General features: G+C 38.2%; 1 protein-coding gene across 3 annotated transcripts in view; it reads right to left on the bottom strand.

Moving 5' to 3' along the window:
• Positions 1-24,701, bottom strand: part of MAGI3 (membrane associated guanylate kinase, WW and PDZ domain containing 3) — a 248,819-nt gene that overhangs the window by 133,950 nt on the left and 90,168 nt on the right. The gene's annotated exons all lie outside the window — the stretch shown is intronic.

Genomic DNA, 24,701 nt, shown 5'->3' with positions numbered 1-24,701 from the left:
TTTATTTTTTTTTAATTTATCATGCATATAAAACAAGGCCAGATAATTCAAGCCAGGAATGTCACTCTCCTACAGTTGTGTGAGGTGGCTCCGGGGAGGGTGTAATGGAGATAATTATGTGCAACGCTACTATAACTTTATTTTTTTAATGTTTATTTATCTTGAGAGCATGCCTGTGCACACACAAGCAGGGGAAGGGGAGAGAGAGGCAGAGAGAATCTCAAGCAGGCTCAGCGCCGCCAGCACAGAGCCCTAGGTGGGGCTCAGTCTCATGAACCCTGAGATCGTGACCCGAGCCGAAATCAAGAGTCAGACGCTTAACCCACTGAGCTACCCAGGCGCCCCTCAATGCTACTGTAACTTTAAAAATCATGGGGCACCTCGGTGCCTCAGTCGGTTAAGTATCTGACTCTGAATTTCGGCTCAGGTCACGACCTCGGGGTTGGCGAGTAAGACCCCAGCGCGGGGCTCTGTGCTTACAGCTTGGAGCCTGGAGCCTGCTTTGGATTCTAAATCCCTCTCTTTCTGTCCCTCCCCAGCTGTGTGCATGCACTCTCTCTCTCTCTCTCTCAAAAATAAACATTAAAAACAATAAATAATTAAAAATAGGGGCGCCTGGGTGGCGCAGTCGGTTAAGCGTCCGACTTCAGCCAGGTCACGATCTCGCGGTCCGTGAGTTCGAGCCCCGCGTCGGGCTCTGGGCTGATAGCTCAGAGCCTGGAGCCTGTTTCCGATTCTGTGTCTCCCTCTCTCTCTGCCCTTCCCCCGTTCATGCTCTGTCTCTCTCTGTCCCAAAAATAAATAAACGTTGAAAAAAAAAATAAATAAAAATAAAAATAAAAATAAAAATATATAATCATACTGCTTTTACAGTTCCAATGTGCTGCACCCTGAGAGCAATGCTCCTGAAAGGTAAACCATTTAAGTTACAGCCTAATACCAGCTTCATTAATTTTCATAAAACTATCTAGCCACTTATAATTCCCCAATAACAATTCTTTCAGATTCCTGATTCAATCTTTCCATTGTATTGTACAAAGACCCTGAGGTGCAGAGAACACGAAGGACTTGGGCAAGGTCACCTAGAAAGCGAATACATGACTTTCTTACAAAATTATTTTCATTCTGCTTCCTATTACTATGTAATATATGACTACCTAATATAAATTCTGATACTGGGCTATAGGGGCCTAAAACTAAAGAAAATATTTGGAACAGACCAACAACAACAACAACAAAAAAAAAACTACCCTAACTTGACTTCAGATAAGAGAATATCCCTACAATTTAGCAAAAACTCGGGAGGTGGTAAGTGGGGACGGTACTACCAAATTTGCTATTAAAATAATCTAAACTCCGGGCACCTGAGTGGCTCAGTCAGTTAAGTGTCCGACTTCAGCTCAGGTCATGATCTCACGGTTCATGAGTTCGAGCCCCGCGTCAGGCTCTGTGCTGACAGCTCAGAGCCTGGAACCTGCTTCAGATTCTGTCTCCCTCTCTCTTGGCTCCTCCTCTGCTCACACTCTGTCTCTCTCTCAAAAGAAATAAAGATTAAAAAATAAATAAATAAAATAATCTAAACTCTCAGCCTTCCATTTGTTTAGACACATACTGAGTGTCCAGTCTGTGCCAGCCTATGATAGGTGAACACAACTGGTTCTCACGTCCATGGCAACAGGGAAAAGCTATCCCTCGGAGGTCTTTAACAGTTGACCTTCAGGCTGTATGCTACGAGATGGCTTCCTTTTTTCCTTCAGTACTATTTGTGACATTCAATTTAACTTGACTGTACTTAAGTAGTTTGGGTCTTTTTTTTTTTTTTTTTTTTTTTGTGGGTGGGAGGGGAATATAGTATAAGTATTTGTTTGATGAATGCAATTATTCAATGTAGTGATATGCCAAATTTTTATGCAGTGATAAGCAAATTTTTATGCAGATAGGACATAAAAATGTAATCAACCTGTAATTACCTTGTGGAGGCAGAAAAGACACCTGCCATTTCATGAACCAGAATCCTCTGAACTAATCACCTAGAGACATAAAAATGAAAAGTACACACCTATAACATTTGCAGAGCAAATACTTAAGTTCGGTCAAACTTATGTTTAAATTTGAAACTGATTTGTTGTTGACTAAAAGAAGGGAAACAACAAAATCAGATGATAGAAAGCAAAACTGATATTTTTCCCCCTTGAAGCATGGACACACTAAATCAATCCACCTGCTTCAACTGCCAAGCTTCTAAGTTATCAACATTTGGTACTTAAGAGTTTGTCTGATTAAAAATGACTATCCCATCATTCTTTCCCAACTTGTGCTCATATATGATCACTCTCCTTAATATTACCAAGTAAATTTTAACAAGGTTTTATAGATCATACTTTAAGAATGCCTTCCCTCACCTACAACTGAATTACCAGAATATTCAGAACAGGTGCTACTCTGCAAGAATGTGATAGAAAGGGGACACTATACTCCTTAGACATTTTTACAGCCGAAACAAATTCTTTGGGGGTGAAAAAGTGTTTAAACCGTGTATCTGCACTCAATCCAACATCCAAAGGCATATGGAACACCTACTATATGTCAGGCACCGCAATGAACACAGGAAGGAGAATTTACAAAATGATGATTAGTCTATACCTTTAGAGAGTCCCTAATCTAGTGGGAAAGATGTAAACAATCATAACTTACTATATTAATGTTATAACAGATTTGGACACATGTTATAAGGATGCAGAGTCCTAAAGAAATCATAGGGCATTTGAATAGACAAAATGAGAGAATGACACTCAGGGAAAACAGTGCATGTGGAGGTGGAATCCTAGAGGCAAGTTCAGAAAAGAGCAAGCTGTTCAATACGGCTTCAGTATGATGTCAGGAGGGAAGATCACAGGGCAGATTATGAAACTAGCAAATTAGGCTGAGGCCAGAAATTTGAGGGACTTCTATGTCACGCTAGAGCTTAGAACTTTTCCTCAACACGATTCAAGACGTTGAAGGTCTCCAGCATGAGTATGGCAGGACCAAGACTTCACGTTCAGCAAAATAATCTGGCAACAGCATGAAAGAAAAACAGCTGAAGTATGGAGAAACTTCAGGAAGAGATTCCAATTAAAGTTTATTTTTTGTCTTGGTGAAAGACAAAGTGATTGGCAGAAGGGAGAGATTCAAGAATAATAATGAAAAGACCCAACAGATATTTGGTGATTGGTGTCATGTGAACATTTACAAACTTGAGGTCATGTGGGTAGATAATAGTCTCTCAAATGTAAAAGAAAACAAGGTTAGTCAAGACCTAGGATTAACTTTGGATGACACCTCTGTGTATCTTTGAAGCTTATTGTTCTTCTGTGTAACGTTTAGAAGCATCTTATCAAATACTAAGTTCCTGTTAAGTAAGTTACAATACCAATTGTAAGCAGTTACAATACCAATAATATGCAAGGGATTATGGTTTGGAGGTATTTAAAAAAAAAACAAAACTTGGGGCACCTGGGTGGCTCAGTCAGTTGAACCTCCGACTTTGGCTCAGCTCATGATCTCCCTGTTCATGAGTTCGAGCCCCACATAGGGCTCTGTGCTGACAGCTCAGGGCCTGGAGCCTGCTTTGAATTCTGTGATTCCCTCTGTCTCTGTCCCTCCCCTGCTCACGCTCTATCGATCTCAAAAATAAACATCAAAGAAAAAAAAAAACACCTTAATAATTGCCTCTTTTTAATCTATTGAGAAAAAAATGGGGGCCACAACCTGATGAACAATAATACAGAAAATACTATTCACAGGCAACTCAATACTTATTTTTATGATTTAGTAAGCATTCTCAGGCCACAGAGAATGTGTACAACCATGACATCATTTACGTGAAAAGATAATTGAAGAGCTTTCATTAGTGATGACTTAAATGGAAACTTTCTCCTAATTTCAGCTGAGAGAATCCATAATAGGGCAAAAATAACCATGGAGCCACTCACTGTAGGATTGAGAAATAGGTTTCTTAAATAATGGGGTTTTTTTCCTTTCTTTTTCTTTTCTTTTTTTGGGGGTGGGGTGGGCTGGTTTTGTTGTTGTTTCAGGTTGGGGAAAAAAATTTCTAGACCTCAAAACGGTAATTTAAGAGTAAACCAACCCCTATACCAACGTGTTTTGGTAAAAATGCAAACATCACAGCAAACTCCTCGAAAGGACCCTCTTGCTTAACACTAATGCCGCCTAAGTGAAAATGGAATGGTTTCTAAATAATACCCTAATACTCACTTTGTGTAATTTCCTCCCACTCATTGTTGGGAGAAAAAAAAAATCAAGAAAAATATTTTCTCCGCATAATTGATGCATAATCGTTTTCCTGTTTTGAAACAGCAATGGCAACATCCAACAAAGAAAGGCTCCTGAAGGTTTCTGAAAACATCAATCATTTGCTCGGTGGGGAGGAGTGATGTAGATAAGCACAGATCAATACAGCTTCCATGTTTCCCCCTGCTCTGACTCTACTCTTCCATTAGGGAGTGTTTCCTGCACACAGGAAAATGTGACATAGGTACATTTAGTGCAACAAGGAGAAACACTCTTAGGAGAGGCAGGGAGGGGGAAGCATATCAGCACTCACACTCTCCCATCTCCCAAATGGTTCTCGGTCTGGTTCTTTTCTGTCGTTGTCACACCTCCTCCACAGTTATCACAAACAAGCTTGGCTGACTAGGAACTGTGTAAATTGCCCCTAAGCAAGTTCAGCTAAACAAGGTGAGTTGTGATCGCTTCAGAGTGCATTTATTTACCACTTCAATGGACCTTTGAGCCTGTGAGGAACACAGTGGAAAAATGAACCAGGCCTGCAAACACAGCCTGGACTCCTGCCCTCTGACCACAGAGATTAGGAACAACATAAGGAAACGTGAAAAGAGAGGTTCTCACCCTTAATATTCCATCTTTCAATCACTTTACAGAATCTACCTCTCTTTTTCCCTTTAATAAAATACTTAGATGTTACATTTCCCATGTTTACACACCATGTTTCTTTCCTCTTAAAATCTTTTTTTGAATTTCCACTTCTTCATAAATTAGCAGGGATTAAGAGAAAGACTTGCTTGGAAATTTAAATTCTAATTAATCTTCGTGGTGGACAGTGAACAGTTGCCATTTTGGTTAGCTCAAGCTCCCCATACCTTTCCTTCTAGTAATGGAATCTGGCTCCATGGAAATCAGAAGCAAAACATCCCAGGTTTCGCCAGTCGTATCTTTTCTCTTGGCAGTACTGAGGGTTCAGAAAAGCCAGGGATCCTCAATAGGGCCGACAGGTAAATACTGGGAGATCAGACCTCTCTCTTTCCCTTGGGATGGCTAAGTAAAAACAGCCAGTAGTCGTATTTTCCTGTCTCCTAATAAGCCTGTCTTTCTTTAGAAGATAAAAATGATACCATGTTACAAAGAGAAATTTGTCTCTTCATCTACTCATTCATTTAACATTTACGAAACATCTGCTCTGGCTAAGGGTTGAGCTCGGCAGCGCGGACATGAAAACAAAGCAGTCTGACGGCTATATTTTGTGAATCAAAAATCAACACGTTATCAGTTGGAAGATTTTTGTGTAATTCCTTGATGTAAGAGGTCATCTGAGAGACACTGTTTTTATGTAAGCTGGCAGAAACAGAAGATTTAATAAAACCTATTGCTGAGCTCTCGCAAAGGCAAAACAGATTATGGAAAAATATATGGCAGAAAATACAGATACATAGCTAAGAGGTCAGCTATGGTTTTTGCTGGCATCTAATATAACCATTATAATGGACTGTCACATTTAGATTTTCAGTCTTGACTTCCCCCTCCATTCTCCATTCTCATGCCTAATTGCCTGGTAAGGTGGGCCCTCCTCTTTCTTCTTCCTACTCCTGCTGCCTTATGATCAGTCCCCAAAACACGCTACCCCTCTAGTAATGCATTCTGCTATGTCATTACACACTAATACATTCACGTGAATGTATAAATGTGCAGGCAGACATACATATATAAGCCTACACAGGGCTTCTTTTTTTGTCATTGTTCTACAAAAGAATAGGAGGTATGAATACATTCTTCTGTACGTATTTCTTTCCTCGTTCAACAATACCTCACAGAGAGTCCCTGTAAGTTCATATAATGCTGTTTTTGAATGCAATACAATAGTTTATATTATGATATACTCTAATTTATTTATCCATTCCACTACTAACAGGAATTGTTTGTCATTTTTGATATCATAACAGCGCTGAAGTGAAATTTCTCGTACTGACTAGTGTTTTTTGTCCTTGGAGACAGATTCCCTGAAGTGCAACAATTAGGGCACACATAGAATATGTGTGTTTTCATTTTAATAGATACTACTTGACTGCCTTCCTAAAAACGCAGTAATGGCTCACACTTCCATTAGCAATGTATGTAAATAACTCCCCACAGTGCCAATCCCAAGTAACAGGTGTTTTTGATCATTTTAATTTTTGCCAATCTTATGGGTGTAAAGTACTAGTTTGGTATTATTTTCATGTGCATTTCATTGGCTGCTCTTAAGACTGACCATCTTTTGAGATGTTATTGAGCATCTGAATTTGCTTTTCTGAAATTGCCTATTCATATTCTTTCTCTGTTTTCCTAGGTTGTTTGTGTTTTTACCAAAGTGTAAGAGCTCTTTGCATATTATACATACAGACTCTTTTATCTGACACCCCTATTGCAAATATTTTCCAAATATAAATATTTATGTTCTATTTGTGATTTAAGTTTAAACGTCTATATTGCCCAAATTGTTTTTTCTTCTTGTCCAACATCTAGATTTCCTGTGTAATCAAAAAGGTTCTCTAGAGGATGAATTCTGCTTAAATATCAAAGTTGCTTCCTCTCCACATAAAAAATGAGAAATCTTCCTTAAACTACTTTGTTAAAAGCCATCTCCTTTGCCTCTTTTAGATCTAGTTCTTTGGACTCTCTAGTTACCATGCCGTAAAATCTTGACATTCTAATTATTAAAGTAAATAGACTTCTCACACAAATTTGAAGATAAAAAAGATACTAGATGTCACCTTAAACTTTCTATCCATTACAGGGACTCTCTCTTCAACATCACTGTCAGAGAATAACCGAACCTCTGCTTGCTCATTTCTAGTGATGAGCTAGACCTTACCATTGCATTTTCCAGAAGTTTCTATTAATTTCATTCTTAGTCTTCTACATTTGTCACACTCCTATTAAAATAACCAAACTAAGTAAATACAGAAGAGGATGGAAATTGGACTCAGTGATGTTCTTAGTACCCGAAGATTACTCAGTTCCTTCTTCCCTTCCTTCCAATGAATATCTACTTTATGCCAAATATTAGAAATACAAAGATAAGGAAAACACAACTTCTGACCTTAAAGTCATGGAAACATAGTATTTAATGTACATATGCATATATGTGAATATATACATGTATTGTATAGAGAGGTCAAATACTGTGTAGTGAAAATGCTACTCAAGATCTATTTTAAGGATTTCTGGTGCATGTATTAGGTAATAACTGGAATAACTGTAAATTATAGAAGTTAAACAAGCTGAAGATTGAAAAAGACATTTACAGTATTGAGAAAATTAAAATTTAGCACTGTTTTCTTGAATCTGGTTCAATTAATTAAGCTCTAATTACATCGTATTACCTAGATAGTATAATATTTGGGTCAGGCAAAATAATGCATTTTATAAGAGATTTAAGAAGCCTCAGGCAATAAATACGTCTTGAAGAGTAATCTAGCTTAGATAAAAATTAATTTAAAAAAATGTTTCCAGCCTGCAGATTTACTTGCTCATTAAGGGCCAGGTTTTCTTTGGTAATCAGTATTATCCCAAGACTGAGCAAAACTTTGGAAAACTACAAACACAAACATTTAAACATCTTAAAAATTTAAACAACTAAAAGTTGTTTCAATGTGATAAAAATAGGGGAAAACTTCCTAATAAAAGGAAACCATGATATTAATAAGTCAATAATATTAAGAAATTAATAAGTCAAATAGATAAAGTACTAACAAAATACACAAGAAGCTGAATATTATGGCTTATTCTGTCAAGACAGAGGTTTGCTCCTTCTGTGAAATTCTTTTTAATGTTTTTATTTAGTTTTGAGAAAGAGAGAGACAGAGCATGAGTAGGGGAGGGGCAGAGAGAGGGGGAGACACAGAATCTGAAGTGGGCTCCAGGCTCGGAGCTGTCAGCAAAGAGCTGGACACGGGCTCGAACTCACAGAGTGTGACATCATGACCTGAGCTGAAGTCAGACGCGCAACTGACTAAGCCACCCAGGGGCCCCACCTTCCGTGAAATTCTAAGAAACTTTGCAGATCCTTACTTGGGTTTGGAGAGTAATTTGCTTACTGATTTACTCAATGTTGACAGTCACATTTCACAAACATGTAGGACTTCACAGGCAGTAAGCTACTGTAAGCACTTATCCATCCATCCATCCAACCATCCATCCATCCATCCATCAGTTGGCACACCCAATTCTTAATTCTAACCTCAAACTCAGAAACATGCACCCTCATCTAGAACAAAAACACAAGGTAATTCTATTTATATTGACCAGAAATCTTATTCTTGGCAAAGACAAATTTCAACAAATTTCAAACTGGAGTATTATCTACCTGAAAACACATTTACTCTTCAACATTAAAGTCAAAATATTTGAAAATCATAAATAGCATTAATAACAGGCAAAAAAGTAGCAACTGATGGGGCACCTGGGTGGCTCAGTCGGTTAAGCGTCCGACTCTTGGTTTTGGCTCAGGTCATGATCTCACAGTTCATGAGCTCAAGCCCTGTAGTGGGCTCTGAGCTGACAGCATAAAGCCTACATGGGATTTTCTCTCTCTCCCCACTGTCTGCCCCTCTGTTGCTCACATGCTCTCTTTCTCAAAAATAAATAAACTTTTTTAAAAAGTAGCAAATTGAAACTTTATCAGACTATGAGGCTAAAATAATATTCAGGTAAAGGTAAACAAAAAGTTGGGGCGCCTGGGTGGCTCAGTTGCTTGAGCATCTGACTTCGCCTCAGGTCATGATCTCACGGTCCCTAAGTTTGAGCCCCACATCGAGCTCGTTGCTGTCCGTGCAGAGCCTGCTTTGGATCCTCCGTCTGCCCCTCCCCCATTCCCACCCCTTCTCTCAAAAATAAAATGTTAAAAAATTATTTAAAAAAAAAAAAAAGGTAAACAAAAAGCTGAAAAAAAGATTTTAAAAGATTTTTAAGAGATTTAAATTTAAACTTTATAAGATTTAAAAGCTTCAAAACCATTAATCAGGTCTATCTAGTATATTAAAGAAATCCTGGAATATCTTACAGGACAGCACAACTGTTTGCCAAGGCAAAGACCTCTATGAATAACAGCAGGTCTAATGAGGTCTGTCATTTTGATTCACAATCATAATACAGCTGTCTTATTACAGCACAGTTAGCTGAACTCTGTTGTGTTCCCATATTTTCTCTGATGATTAATTATACTTTATTATCAGTATTGTTTATATCTCTGTCTCTGTTACTCTCCAAGCTCCTAGAGATAAGACTTTATTATTCCTAATAAGAAACACAATCTTTAGTCCTAAATGATCATTCAGTTTGTTGTATTAACGACATTGCACAAATATAGGATCTTAATCAGTTATTTCATACTCTGTTTATCTTACCTTCATAGAATTATAAAGTTACAAGTTCAAGTATGCATTATAAACCAGCATTAAAAGAAACGTACCGTATCCTCAAAAACTAAACTAAAACACAACACCACACCCTTTGGAACTCTACAAACTAAGTCTTCTTGAATTCCAAAAAAGCACGTGGAGCTTGCTCTATCAAGTGTTACATTTATAGAAGAGCCTGGTAAATGGGTTTTAAAAATCTTTAGATCCTCTATGATTTCCTTAGTCCTTGTATTTAGTATTGTGTCTAATCAATTAACAGTTATACTGGCTCCCAACTTTGTTTGCCTCTCTTGAAGTAAATGGAGCATCTGCCTGCAGACAATATAGTCTGAGAGGTATTTTATAAAAATTAATTCCAGGGCTCTTGGGTGGCTCAGTCGGTTAACATCTGACTTCGGCTCAGGTCATGATCTCGAGGTTCATGGGTTTGAGCCCCACATGGGGCTCTGTGCTGACAGCTCAGAGACTGGAGCCTGCTTCAGATTCTGTGTCTCCCTCTCTCTCTGTTCCTCCCCTGCTCACACTCTGTCTCTCTCTCTCTCACTCACTCAAAAATAAAGATTAAAAAAAAATTTTTTTTAATTAATTACTGTGAAAACCTAGAAAAGATCAAGTACAACAAAAAGCTATAGTGTTTTTAAAATACATGGGGTTTTTTTGATCATTTTTCTGGTTTGGTTTTGTTTTAATGTATGGTCTTATTTGGAGGATATATTTAAGCTAGCACAGCAGATCTGGAATCAGGCATTCTTACAAATAACAAAAACAAGTAAACAATCTAGCTAGTTTAAACCATTATTAACAAAACTCATTAATTTTTATTAAGTATATAGAAGTACTCGCATCAGATCTCACTACAGAACCTTCAGCTGAGCAATCGAAATTCAAAAGGGAAAAGACCCCTAACTAAAATAGAGTTGTTTGTGGACATGGTAACTGAGTTGTCAATGAGTCAGGCATAAAATGTAAATGAATAGTACTCATGAACCCTTCCACTTGAAATACTCTAATACTGGAAATGATCTAAGTTTCTGCCAAATTTCATACTCTAGAGAAAGATACTTTGACACATCATTTAACATGTATGGAGCATCGCTAATTTAGAGATTGTGATTTTTTTTTTTTTATGAGCATTTTCACCTTAATCAAGTGACCAAACTTAACACCAATAATGAGACAAACTGATTTTCTGATGTATTCTTGCCAAAAATGTTTAATCCAAAACTAATTGTGAAGAAACACTTAGATGAATCCAAATTGGGGAAACCTTTGCAAAACAACTGGCCTAGAACCTAAAGGTGTTATGCCAAGGGAGACCCAAAAAAGGTTGGGGAACGATTCTAATTTAAAGGAGACCAAAGAGGATAACTAAATGCAATATGTGACCTTTGATTGGGGTGAGTCAGCTATAAAGGATTTTATTGGGACATCTGGGAAAATTTAAATACAGACTCTATATTACATCAAGTGTTATATCTATTAAATTCTCCAGTGTGATAATTATATCATGCGTACATAGAAGCCCTTGTTCTTGGGAATGTAATACATGCTGAAGTATTTAGGGGGAAAATGTAATGAAGTATTTAGAGAAGAACTGCCATGATGTCTGAATGTGTTCTCAAATGGTCTGGTGGGGCGTTGGGGCGGGGGGGGGAAGGATTTATATACAGAAATAAAGTAAATGTGGCAAAATGTATTCAATTGATAAACCCAGCACATGAGTATTGACCGTTCTCTTCTTTAAAATGTGAAATTCTCAAATGTTGAAAAGCTTTCACAATAAAAAGCTGGGAGGGAAAATAATCAAATGAAAATTCTAGAACTGAAAAAGAAAATAACTAAAATTAAGAACTTATTAGATTGGGTTCATGGGCAGGTTTGACAGACCAGAGGGGGAAAAACTAGCGAACTGTAAGGTGAATCAGAAAAAAATTATCCAGACTAAAACACAGAAAAAAGGTAAGAAAATATGGCAATGAATGTATGAACATATGAGACATGGTAAAAAGGCCTAGTAGATGTAACTGTGGTCCCGGAGAAGAGAAAGAGGCTGTAGCAGGTGCAACATATGAAGATACAGCAGCTGAGAATTTCCCAAAACTGACCTTAGACAGCAAGCCATAGATTCACGAAGCAATATGGACACGAAAAGGATAAACAATACAAAGGAAGGCACACTTAGACACAGCATGGTAAAAATTGCTCAAAGGAGGAAGAGAAACTCAAAAGCAGCAGAGTTGCTCTTCAGGAGAGCAACTTTCACTTCTCGGTGGAAAAGAGAAGTCGGAAGACAATTGACAAAAACATTTTAAGAGCTGGAAAAAATAATGCCCTACCAAAAGTCTATACCTAGTAAATATACCCTTCAAAAATGAAGGTGGCAAGAGCGGGGGGGGGGGGGGGGGGGGGGGGTTGTGTCTGGGTGGCTCAGTAGGTTCAGTATCTGACTTCAGCTCAGGTCATGATCTTGCAGTTGGTGATTCGAGCCCCACGTTGGGCTCGCTGTTGTCAACGTAGAGCCTGCTTTGGACCCTCTGTCCCCCTCTCTCTCTGCCTCTTCCTCACTTGCACACTCCCCCTCTCTCAGAAAATAAACCTTTTTTTTAAGAAAATGGACGTGGAACATTTCTGAACAACTGGAACACTTCTCAACAAATACAAACCGAGGGACTTTATCATCAGAATTGCACTGAAGGGAATACTGAAAGGAGTTCTTTCAGCAAGCGAAGAAGAATCCCATACAATAACAATGCAGATCAATGGAAAGGGCGAAAATGTGGGTAAATCTCAATGGACACATCAAACAACAAAATCGTGCCCTGAGTTTAAAATATACAGAGAATCTAAGAATAGCCCAAAAGCAAAAGGGTAATAAATGGAGTGGAGGTGTTCCAAAATCATTACATCGTCCAGGAAGTGATAATCAGATCAAGCAAAAAAAAATGTGTATTTTAACTTGTAGGAAATCACTAAAAGAACAGTAAATCAATACGTAAACTAACAAGTTAATAGGATAAAACGAGATAATAAAAAATGAAGGCAAGAAAGAAAAGAAAATGGCATAGACCAGGTAGAATAAAAAACAAAAGAAAGACTGAAACCAAAATGTTATTATATTAAACGCCAACGGATTACATACTCAATTAAAAGAAAGTCTGTTTTACTGGCTCAAAACCAAAAGTATATGCCACCAACAAAAATGCACCTTAATTCTAAGGATGCAGAGAAACTAAGAGCTAAGGGCTGAAAAACATACCGTGCAACATCATCCAAATGAACTGGATACATATGCTTCTGTGCAAATATTTTATCTACTATAATAACAATAAAACTTACAGATCACTTATTGAGGTCACTAGGCCCCAAAATGGCCTCCAGTGATCACTGCCTCCTAGTATGCACCTTGTGAAGTGTGCCCACATCCTACACGAGGTAGGGCTGACCCACGTAACCACTGGAATACTGTAAAAAATGACAGGGTGTGGTTTCTACCACATCGTGGCTTATGCCTTGCTCTCTGTGGCATCACTTGCTCTGGGGACAGCCAGAGGGACGGTCAACAGCCCGACGAAGAGGAGAACCACATAGTGAAGAACTGAGGCCTCCTGCCAAGAACAGCTGGCATCAATCTGCCAGCTGTAAGAGTAAGTGAGCCATCTTGAATGCATCTCGCCCAACCCTAATAAAGCCTTCAGATGACTGCAGCCCTGGCTGACACCTTGACCGCCACCTCACAAGAGACTCTGAGCCAGCAAGCCACTCCTAAATTCCTCACGTACAGGAGGACTGTGAGACAAAAATGTTTATTATTGTCTTAAGCCACTTTATCTTGGGATAATATGTTATGCTGCAACAGATAACTAATACATTTGCTATGTGACAGGACCTGCCACTTCAACTTTGATTAATTCTTTTTATGTAGAACAATCCACAGAGGCAGAAACTGTTATCAGTTTACAGATAAGAATGTTGAGGCACGCCAAAGTTCAGCAACCTGCTGGAAGTCACCATAATGGAAATGGCATTTGAACCCAAACAATCTTCCACCTGAAGGTATTTTTTATTTTTTATTTTTTTATTTTTAAATATTACACTCTACTATACTACTTTCACATGCCAGGCACTGCTCCAGGTAGTGAACAGACAAAAGCCTACTGGGGTACAGACTAAAATAAATTAATATAAATCACGATGTCAGAGAGATAAGTGCTATGAATTACAACGGAGCGAGCTAAGGATATAGGCATGACAGGAGAGAATGGAGTACTAGGTAGGTAAGGTAGTCAAGTAAGATTTGAGATGATATTTGAGTTGATATCTGAATGAAATGAGCGAGGAGTTCTGTGGGATGGTTATGTGGATATCTACAAGTGTTTCAGGGTAGAGAAAATAAGAGGAGAGGCCTTAAGGCTACAGTGTTCTTAGTAATATTCAAGAAAACTAAGGCTGGAACTCAGAAAGCATGGGAGAAAGTGATAGAAGCTATGGTCAAAGAGGAAGTCAGGCCAGACCTTGTAGGGATTTGTAAGCCACAGTAGGAACTATGTTACTTTATCCAAAGGGTTGTGAGAGGGCATTGAAGAATTCCGAGCAGGGAAGTGAGACAATCGGTTAATGTTTTTAAAAGAAAGAGTTTTAAAATCTCTGTGGGGAAGAGACTTTAAAGAGGCCAGAGTAGACATGGGGGAAACCATTAGGAGGCCATCAGAAGTCCACCTCTAGGAGAAAGGTAAGTCAATTTCGATACGTAGAGGCAGTGAAAAGTTGTCAGATGTGAGATATTCTGAAGTTAGTAACCCACTGAATTTGCTGGCAGATTAGATGTGGAATGTGAGAGAAAGAGAAGTTGGAGATAACTTGAAGAGTTTTGGCCTAAACAACTCAACAAATGGAGCCGCCATTTATAATAGAGGGAAATGCTTGGAAAGAAATAGGTTGGGTAGAAAGATGACAGCCAGGAGTCCTGTTTTAGACGTATGCTGGCGGGATGCCTATAAAACAAGGCAGAGGTGGCAAGTACGGAGTTTAACGAAGCTAAGCCTGGAGACAGAAATTCGAGAATCATGAAAGGAGTTCCAAGGTATCAAATTTTTTTTTTTATATCTTTAAAAAATTTTCTGCATCGTTGTTAACTATTACATCACATAATACCATCTTATCCATTTTCAAGTGCATAGTTCAGTAATGTTACATATATTCACACTGTTTTGAAACTGATCTCCAGAACAGTTTCATCTTGCAAGAGTAAAACTCTATACCCAGTAAACAAGCCCCCATTTGCCCCTTCCCATCACTGCTGCAACCTCTATTCTCCTTTCTGTCACTCTGAATTTGGCTACTTTAGACAACTCACGTAAGTGGAATCACAGCGCCTTTGTCTGTGACTGGCTTTTATTGCACTTCGCATGTCCTCAAGGTTCACCAGATTATAGCACGTGTTGTCATTTGCTTCCTTTCCAAGGCTGAACAGCAGTCTGTCAGAGTATATACCACATTTTATCAATCTATTCATCTGCTAAGGGACATATGTGCTGCTTCTTAGCTATTGTGGATGCTGCTGTGAGTATGTATGGGTGTGCAAATATCTTTTTAAGGACTTGCTTTCAATTATTTTGGATATATACCCTGAAAGAGGATTGCTGGACATTGCATTTCAATGTTGTTTTTTTTTTTTTTTTTTTTTTTTAATGTTTACTCATTATTGAGAGACAGAGAGAGACAGAGCATGAGCATGGGAGGGGCAGAGAGAGAGGGAGACACAGAATCTGAAGCAGGCTCCAGGCTCTGAGCTGTCAGCACAGAGCCTGACACGGGGCTTGAACCCACAGACCGTGAGATCATGAGCTGAGCCAAAGTTGGATGCTTAACCAACTGAGCCACCCAGGCACCCCTCAATATTTAATTTTTTAAGGAACTGTCATTACTGCTTCCCATAGCTGCCACACCACTTTACTTTCCCACGCACAGTACAGAAAGGTTCCAATTTCTCCACATCCGCACCAACACTTGTTATTTTCTGTTTTTGTTTTTTTAATAATAGCCATCTGAATGGGTGTGAAGATTTAATAATATGTTCATAGGTGAATGTGTGTAAACACGTGATTATATGCACCAAACATATAATACATGTTTGTTACACAACAAACACAAGAACCTGGTAACAGTAACTACCCACTAGACAGGGAACTGGGAAGTGATGAGGTAAGAGAAACTTTTTTTCTGTTCAGTACTATATGTCTGAATTGCCAACTAAGTACTACAAAATTTTAATTTTTCTAGATTTTTACTGGTTGTAATAAAGTTCTTTTAATTTTCCCAGGGTGCCAACCACTTTTCTTTTCATTTGCTTGTTATGCCTTTCCCCATCAAAAACTTTTTAAAAATTTGGGGCGCCTGGGTGGCGCAGTCGGTTAAGCGTCCGACTTCAGCCAGGTCACGATCTCGCGGTCCGCGGGTTCGAGCCCCTCGTGGGGCTCTGGGCTGATGGCTCAGAGCCTGGAGCCTGTTTCCGATTCTGTGTCTCCCTCTCTCTCTGCCCCTCCCCCGTTCATGCTCTGTCTCTCTCTGTCCCAAAAATAAATAAAAAAACGTTGAAAAAAAAAAAAACTTAAAAAAAAATTTTTTAAGTTTATTTATCTTGAGAGAGAGGGAGACAGGGAGAGGGAGAAAGTGTTAGCAGGGTAGGGACAGAGAGAGAGAGAGAGAGAGAGAGAGAGAGGGAGAGAATACCCCAAGCAGGTTCCATGCTGTCACCGCAGAGCCCAATCTCACAAACTGTGAGATCATGACCTGAGCTGAAATCAAGAGTCAGACGTTTAACCAACTGAGCCACCCAGGCGCCCCTGCCTTTCCCCATTTTAATGAGTTCTTTTATAAAGCAAAAGTATATACAGAACAATCCTTTCTAATAGTAAATGAAGCACTGACTTTTCTAGATTAGATCTAATGAAAAGTTTAAATAATTTAGTAATGGTCAGTTAAAATGCTAGCCACAAATGAGCAAGAAAAATAGCAATAAAACATTTGGTGTGGTGAATTATCAGGATAAAAAATTAAGGAAGATTTTTTCAAGGAAACAAGTCTACTCTCTCATCATTATTTTACCATTTCTGTAACTGTTTTACTCTTTACAAAGAGCGAATTCTTTTGTTCAACAATTGGGGACTATTTTAATAAATCATGCCACAAGCACTCAGTGTCATGTTCCTATTAAAAATGAAGTTTACCAAATATGTAGTATAAAATGAAAAAAAAATTATAATTTGAAGCAGAAAACAATTTATATTTGGCAAAATCAAATATAAATATACAGACAATACAGAAAAGACGATGGAAAGAAAGTAGAATAAAATATAAGCAGGTATTACCGCTCAGTGAGGTGGCTATAGATGATATTTTTCTTTTTAATTTCTACATCCCTACACTTAAATTAATTTTAATTTTTTTTAATGTTTATTTTTGAGACGGAGACAGAGTGCAAGTGGGGGAGGGGCAGAGAGAGAGGGAGACAGAATCCGAAACAGTCTCCAGGCTCTGAACTGTCAGCACAGAGCCCGATGCGGGACTTGAACCCCCGAACCGTGAGATCATGACCTGAGTTGAAGTCGGACGCTTAACTGACTGAGCCACCCAGGCACCCCCTTAAATTTATTTTAATATATTCTTTTCATTAAAAATTGTAATGGTTATTTGTATTTGCACTGTATCACTTACATGAGTTTCTATTTTTGTTCAGTTAACCTGAGTTATGCATGCCCTGTGCTTATTAATGCAGTTAATTCCAGTTAAAACTGTTATATAAACAGGAAAACTACAGTAGAAACCCTGGGTTTCTGTTAATAAATATTTACAACCTGATGAAGCCTATCTGTTCTCTTCTTACCACCCAGCCCATTTCTTCTATTTCTGAATTTCCATTACATTTTTTTTATATATATATCTTACTATTCACATACGCTTTACTTTCATTCATCGCTTTGTTACAACTTCCTTCTCCCCTTGAACTTTCCAATTTCCTAGAACGCCCAGCACAATGTTGCATATTTAATAGACAGTTAATATCTGTTAAATTATTGAAACCATAGAATTTTAGAGTTAGAAGAGAACTTGACAAAAACCTCCCACTACATTCACATCTCAAGACTTTTGGAGAATCCACGTTTTTATCTTCACAAAAATATGTAAATTATAAGAAAACATCAACGGTACACAGAGTCTAGGATCTCACATCATTTACTGATAGTTCTGATGCCTAAAAACTATATTGAAAATTCACAGCTTGAATTCTCTCTGGCTTTGAACTGTACTCCAAGGCATTCATTTAGAATTTGCCATGGTTTTCACATGATAAATATTTAAAATTCTTTTCAAAGTAATTTTCCTATCTTCAAAGTAATAAATGCCCTTTCAAAATCATTTGCTATTTCAGAAGCTGAAAGTGGGGAAATTTGAATATGAACTATTTAACACATAATAGTATTGTATCAATGTTAAACTTCCCAAGTGGAATACACGCTAAAATATTTCTAAGTGAAATGTCTGCAACCAACTGTCAAATAACTCAGGGAGAAAAAAAAAAAAAACCCTGTACTTTTATCTATATAGATATATACACATACACTTACATACGCTGGTTAATATTTTGCTACATTTGTGCAATCACTATCAGTGAATGTGGGTGAAGGGATACATAAGTGTTTGTTGTACTATTCTTGCAACTATGCTGAGATTTGATGTTTTTCAAAATAAAAAGAAAAGTATACATATTCAAATTCCACCCCACCCCCAACAATATTCATTTCATGCCTTCAGATCTTTTAGATAACTTCAAATAACAAAGCTTTGAGGCACTGGTACTTTTATTTAGTAGCAGAGTAGAATTTATCTAAACATTCCTAAGAAGAAATAACATCAGAAGTCAGTTAGTTACCTAAGGACAGATCTCATATGTAAATATCAGTACCAGCTTGCTTTTGTACCAAAATGGCATGTACATGTTAAAATATGAGGCACATTTAAATTTTCCAGTAATCTTTTAAAAGATAGGGAAAGTATAAGAAAAGTATACTAGGTATTCCTATTTCTGATATTGACAAAGCAATTCAAAACAGGCTTCATGTTTATAACCAAGCTGTCAGTTCGCAAATACATTTTCTTTTCTATACAAATTACAAGATTCAAGTCAAAGTAAGATCCCCAGGTACAGTTAAAAAATGAGTTGAACAATTTGAACTAAACACGTAACTCTCAAACATCTTAACAATTAGAAGATAATTTTCAAAAGACAACAAGAGATCTTTCATGTGTATGAAAAGGAAACTGAAACCCTCGATGGTTCAACATCATAATCATAATCACCATCACTGTCACCATCAATATTAAAGCCTTTCTCTCTTGTCTCCTGAGCATCACAATTAAAATAGAGAATTGGAATACTGTTATTTACATAATATTAGTTACACTGAAGTTTTCCCCATGCTGGACTTCTGAACTTTCAAACTGAAAGATAATATGCCTGTTGTTTCAGCCACTAAATCTGTGGTAATTTGCTACAGGAACAGATGAAAACTAAATATATATAAAGAATTAAGTTTGGGGCGCCTGGGTGGCTCAGTCGGTTAAGCATCAGACTCCTGATTTTGGCTCAGGGCATCATCTCACAGTTCATGGGATCAAGTCCCATATCGGGCTCTGTGCTGACAGGGCGAAGCCTACTTGGGATTACCTCTCTCCCTCTCTGTCCCTCCCCTGCTCACGTGCTCTCGCTCTTTCTCTCAAAATAAATAAATAAACTTAAAAAAAATTAAGTTTATTTTACAGATGGTTAATGAGATTCTATGGAAAATACTGGGCTTAATCTGGGAAAGAAAACAGGAATGAGAGATTTGGGTTACATATAAAATTGAGGAATTTGCCAATCACAGTAACAAAATGGATACCCATGCACTCTCTTCTTCCTCTCTCTCTCTCCTCTCTCTCTCTCTCCCTCACTCTCCCTCTCTCTCTCTCTTCCTCTCGAGGAAACTGCCTTAAGTTAAAGAGTTAAACATCAAGGTAGAAGCTTACTTCTCCTTTTGACAAATCTACAGCTAAAAAATATAGTCCTCATTAATTCAGACCTGCAAGTTTTATAGAAACGAGTTTAACTGTTAACCTAATGGAACTTAACTGTTGTGGAACTCAGCCATTTGTTTCTTTCAATATGTGGTATTTGTTATTCTAAAATGATACCTCTACCAGACCAACCAAAATACAAGGGAATAGGCTTAGATGGTAAACTATGAAGGCAGAGCTAATGAGGCTTATAAGTTTTGGGGGAAAAGTAAGTAGAGATCTTCTAAAAAGTATCTCTAAATTCCTGTGTATTCTTTGCTAAGATGCACATTCTAGAAAGTAATATTCATTACTAACTAGGAAATTACCGCAGGAAACCAGGAAAATTGAAAACAAAACAAAAACAAGCAAGCAATTAGGAAGAATACTGTCAGAAAAGGGAAGTAAAGGAGACACATAGTATTACTTAAGTAATATGGGGTGAGTGATACTACCAAACCAGATGTCAGTAGATGAAGAACTTGCTTTCAGATTCCGATTTTATTGAAAAGTAGCATATTGGGAATCGAGTCTCCTGCTCCTGGCTTCCTTGGGCCAGGTACTTCTGGCTATACTTCCAACTTCAAAGATATCATCTATGATTCTTAGGATGATAAAAGGTTTGCTACTGATGGATTCAAAAGCATAGAGCGTGGGACCTTCTGCGTCTGTATGCAAGAGCCAGAGATGCATTAAGAAAGTGGATGAGGGGCGCCTGGGTGGCTCCGTTGGTTAAGCGTCCGACTTCGGCTCAGGTCATGATCTCGCAGTTCCTGAGTTCAAGCCCCACGTCGGGCTGTGTGCTGACAGCTCAGAGCCTGGAGCCTGCTTCCGATTCTGTGTCTCTGTTCCTCTCTTGCTCACACTCTGTCTCTCTCTCAAAAATAAAGATTAAAAAAAAAATTGCTTAAAAATAAATAAATAAATAAATAAATAAATAAATAAATAAATAAACATTAAAAGAAAGTGGATGAGAGGGATAGAGGCTCATCTATGAAATCAGTCTTTTCCAACTCCTCCTCACCTCCCAGGTCTTTTATGAATGTAATGCTCCAAAAAGTCTTTGAACCATTCTCTTTATCTACATTTACTCTCTTAAACTGTTTGGTTTTTGGGTTTTTTTAATGTTTATTTATTTAGAGAGACAGGGAGAGAACAAGTTGGGGAGTGGCAGGGACACAGCGACAGTGAGAATCCCAAGCAGGCTCTGTGTGAAGTTCTCCTCGGGGCTCGATCTCATGACCATGAAATCACACCTGTGAGATCACAAACTCAGCTGATATCAAGAGTCGGAAGCTTAACCGACCGAGCCACCCAAGCAACCCTACTCTCTTAATTATTTTAAAGAGAAATTTTTTTTTTAATGTGTATTTATTCTCGAGAGAGAGACAGACAGAGACAGAGTGTGAGTGGGGGAGGGTCAGAGAGAGAGACACACAGAATCCAAAGCAGGCTCCAGGCTCTGAGCTGTCAGCGCAGAGCCCGACGCGGGGCTCGAACTCACGAACCGTGAGGTCATGACCTGAGCCAAAGTCAGATGCTTAACCCACTGAGCCACCCAGGTGCCCCTACTCTCTTAATCATTTAAAATGCCATTTATAAACTAGAAGCTACCAAACTAGTGTCTTTAGCCCAACCATTTACCCTGAACTCAAAGTTCACACATACAACTTCCTACTCCACACCTTCACACAGATTAAACAGGTATTTTTTTTTTAAGCTTATTTATTTATTTTGAAAGAGAGAAAGAGCACAAGCGGGAGAGAAGCAGAGAGAGAGGAGGCGAGAGAGAGAATCCCAAGAAGGCTCTGCACCGTCAGCACAGAGCCTGATGCGGGGCTCAAACTCACGAGCCATATCGTGACCTGAGCTGAAATCAAGAGTCAGACGCTTAACTGATTAAGCCACCTGGGCTCCCCTAAACAGGTATCTTAAATTTAAAATACTCTGAGGTAAATTCCTGATCATCTCCCTCAAAATTATTCAACTTTCTTATCTTTGTTCATGACAGCACTATCTTTCCAGTTGCTTGGGTCTAATTAAACTCTCAGGCGCGTGTGGTAGGAACGCCATGATCTTTGGGAGTCCAACGGACCTTGGGTTCAAATTCCAGCTCTTCTACTTATCTTCTGAATGACCTATCCTAAGCCATTAAAACTCTCTGCATCCCAGTCCTGAGGTTTGAAGGAGAAAACATAGATAGATAAAGCACTTAAGCACAAGGACTAACATACAATAGATGATGGAAAAATGAGAACTGTTCACATAGCAGAGGCTGGTAATCTTTCAGTACTCATTCTTCTCTTTCTTTTAAAAGTAGAACACCCTACATTTCCAGGCTTCAAGGGCAGACAGATGTGCCCATGTGACTGAGTTCTAGCCAAAGGGATAAGAGGATGAAATGTTGTACGTAACTCCCAGATCATGTGTTTTTTTAAAAGTTGCTCATCTCCCACCTGTTTTTGCCCTAGTCACACAGACTAGAATATGCATGTGGTGGTGATTCGGATTCCTCTTTGCCGACAAGAGCAACACCCTCCTTAGGGGACACTGGGACAAGATAAAAGATCAAGATCCCTGGACGGCAGTGTGGAACAGAACTGGTCACCCAAATGCTCACCAACACAGACACTCACAAGCAAAAGAAAAAAAAACAATTTTCTGCAAGCAAAATGATAATGCCTACAAGTAAATTCATTTTCACTACCTAGAATCCATCTGACTCCTTTGACAGTGTATTTTTCAGGCTGAATTTTCCAGAATACCCTAACAAATGTATGAATCCTCAAAAGATATGTCACTACTGAAAAGAATAATGTGAACGGCAGCAGGGGGGGGGGGGCGGGGGGGGACAGCATATATGGGAATTTGTGGCAGTACGTTAAAAATGAAAAGGAATGTATCTTTTCCCTTGATTATTATACCCTGCTGTTTCATGACTATTCATTTGATAAGATTTGTTCAATATAATAGCATAGTGGATTTTCAGTTAGATATAAAACTTTCGGTGGGAAATGTTAATAGAAAGCTGAGGAGAAATAAACTGACATCCTTGCTTTTTCACTTTCCCTCAAAGGTAAAGTATCATAGGTCTGTCACCGAGCAGAGATTTTCTTTATTCATACAAGAAGGACGTTGATTCCTGGGACTGGTATATAAGCGACGATTTCGTTTTTCTGTTTTCCCGGAAGCCAAATGACAATTTTTACTTAACAACCTACCAGTGACAACACTTTATGCTTTTCCATGAGCTGAAAAAAAATGTCACTAAAACACAAATATAAGAGCTCATACTGAATGGACAGCAACAGACTTTGATTGCAGAACTTGAATAAATCTTAAAGTAATTAAAAGCAGATCACAAGTCCTATGTAAACTTCCTTCATTCCAGGAAAGCAAAGGAATCTAAACATCATAAAGTCTTCCAAGTCCAGTGCTCCCAAGATTTATTCACACCAATCCTTTCATACCTTGAAAGTAATCAAATAATCACGGGTGACCAAATTATCTACTTTGCACATCCTTAACGTAGGGGTTAAAAGTACAAACTATGAGGCCAGACTGCCTGATTTCAAGTCATGGCTACGCTGGTTAATGTTTTTTTGTGATTTAGAGCAAGTTACCTAATTTCTCTGCCTCAGTTTCCTGTAAATGGGATTGTTAACAAAACCTGCCTCACTGATGAGCCATGGATGCTGTTTTGAGGACTTAATGATTTAATTATAGAAAGTGCTCTGCTATGATCTTTTTAGATCTCTTCTTTCTTCCATCTATGTGCAGGTGCGTGTGTTTATTTATCAAAATATACTATGAAATACACATACACCCGAAGACCTGCAAAGTCACTTTCTTTAATTCATCTAAAGTTTCAATCCTTCAAAAGGCTTAGGGTTAAAATTTCTAGAGACAACTTATTTCATTCATTCAACAACTGAGTTATTGGGCACCTACTTTATGGCAAGTGTGGTAATGGCTGTGATAAAATGAAAAGAGAAGATGCTTGCCTACAAAGGAGCTCACTGTCAGAGCAGCACTGTCCAAGAGAAATATAATGTGAGCCCCAAGGGCCGCCTGGGTGGCTCAGTCGGTTAAGTGTCCGACTTCAGCTCAGGTAAGGATCTTGCAGTTCTTGAGTTTGGGCCCTGTGTCAGGCTCTGTGCTAACACTCAGAGCCTGGGGCCTGCTTCAGATTCTGTGTCTCCCTCTTTCTGCCCTCCCCTGCTCACTCACTCTCTCTCTCTCAAAAATAAACAAACATAAAATAATCAATAAATAAGAAATACAACGTGAGCCCCAAATGTGTGCCAAATGTAGAATTCTAAATTTTCTGGTGGCTACCTAAAAAAAAAAAAAAAAAAAAAAAAAAAAAAAAAAAAACAGGGAAAATGAAATAGATGAGATTATTTTATTTTTTATTTTATTTTATTTTTTTTCAATATATGAAATTTATTGTCATATTGGTTTCCATGCAACACCCAGTGCTCATCCCAAAAGGTGCCCTCCTCAATACCCATCACCCACCCCCCCCTCCCTCCCACCCCCCATCAACCCTCAGTTTGTCCTCACTTTTTAAGAGTCTATTATGTTTTGGCTTAGATGAGGTTATTTTAAATAATGTATTTAATCCAATATGTTAAAATTGTATCATTTCAACAGATAATATTTAAAATTATTAATGGCATTCTCTTTTTTGTACTGTCTTCAAAATTCAGAGTGTATTTTACACTTACAAGCACATTTCAATTCAGATGCTAAACTTTTATTGGAAATACTGATCTTTACCCATGTCTTCCCATATTCATCCTATTAGCACACTTCAAAGGCTATGAACTATGCTGTCTTAACAGAGTAGCTACTAGCCACAAGTGGCTATTCACATTTAATTTACAGTAAATAAAGTTAAAATTCAGT

Source organism: Prionailurus bengalensis, chromosome C1 (assembly GCF_016509475.1).
Source record: "Prionailurus bengalensis isolate Pbe53 chromosome C1, Fcat_Pben_1.1_paternal_pri, whole genome shotgun sequence".
NCBI classification, from domain to species: Eukaryota; Metazoa; Chordata; class Mammalia; order Carnivora; family Felidae; genus Prionailurus; species Prionailurus bengalensis.
This window is presented reverse-complemented; position numbering and strand designations above follow the sequence as displayed.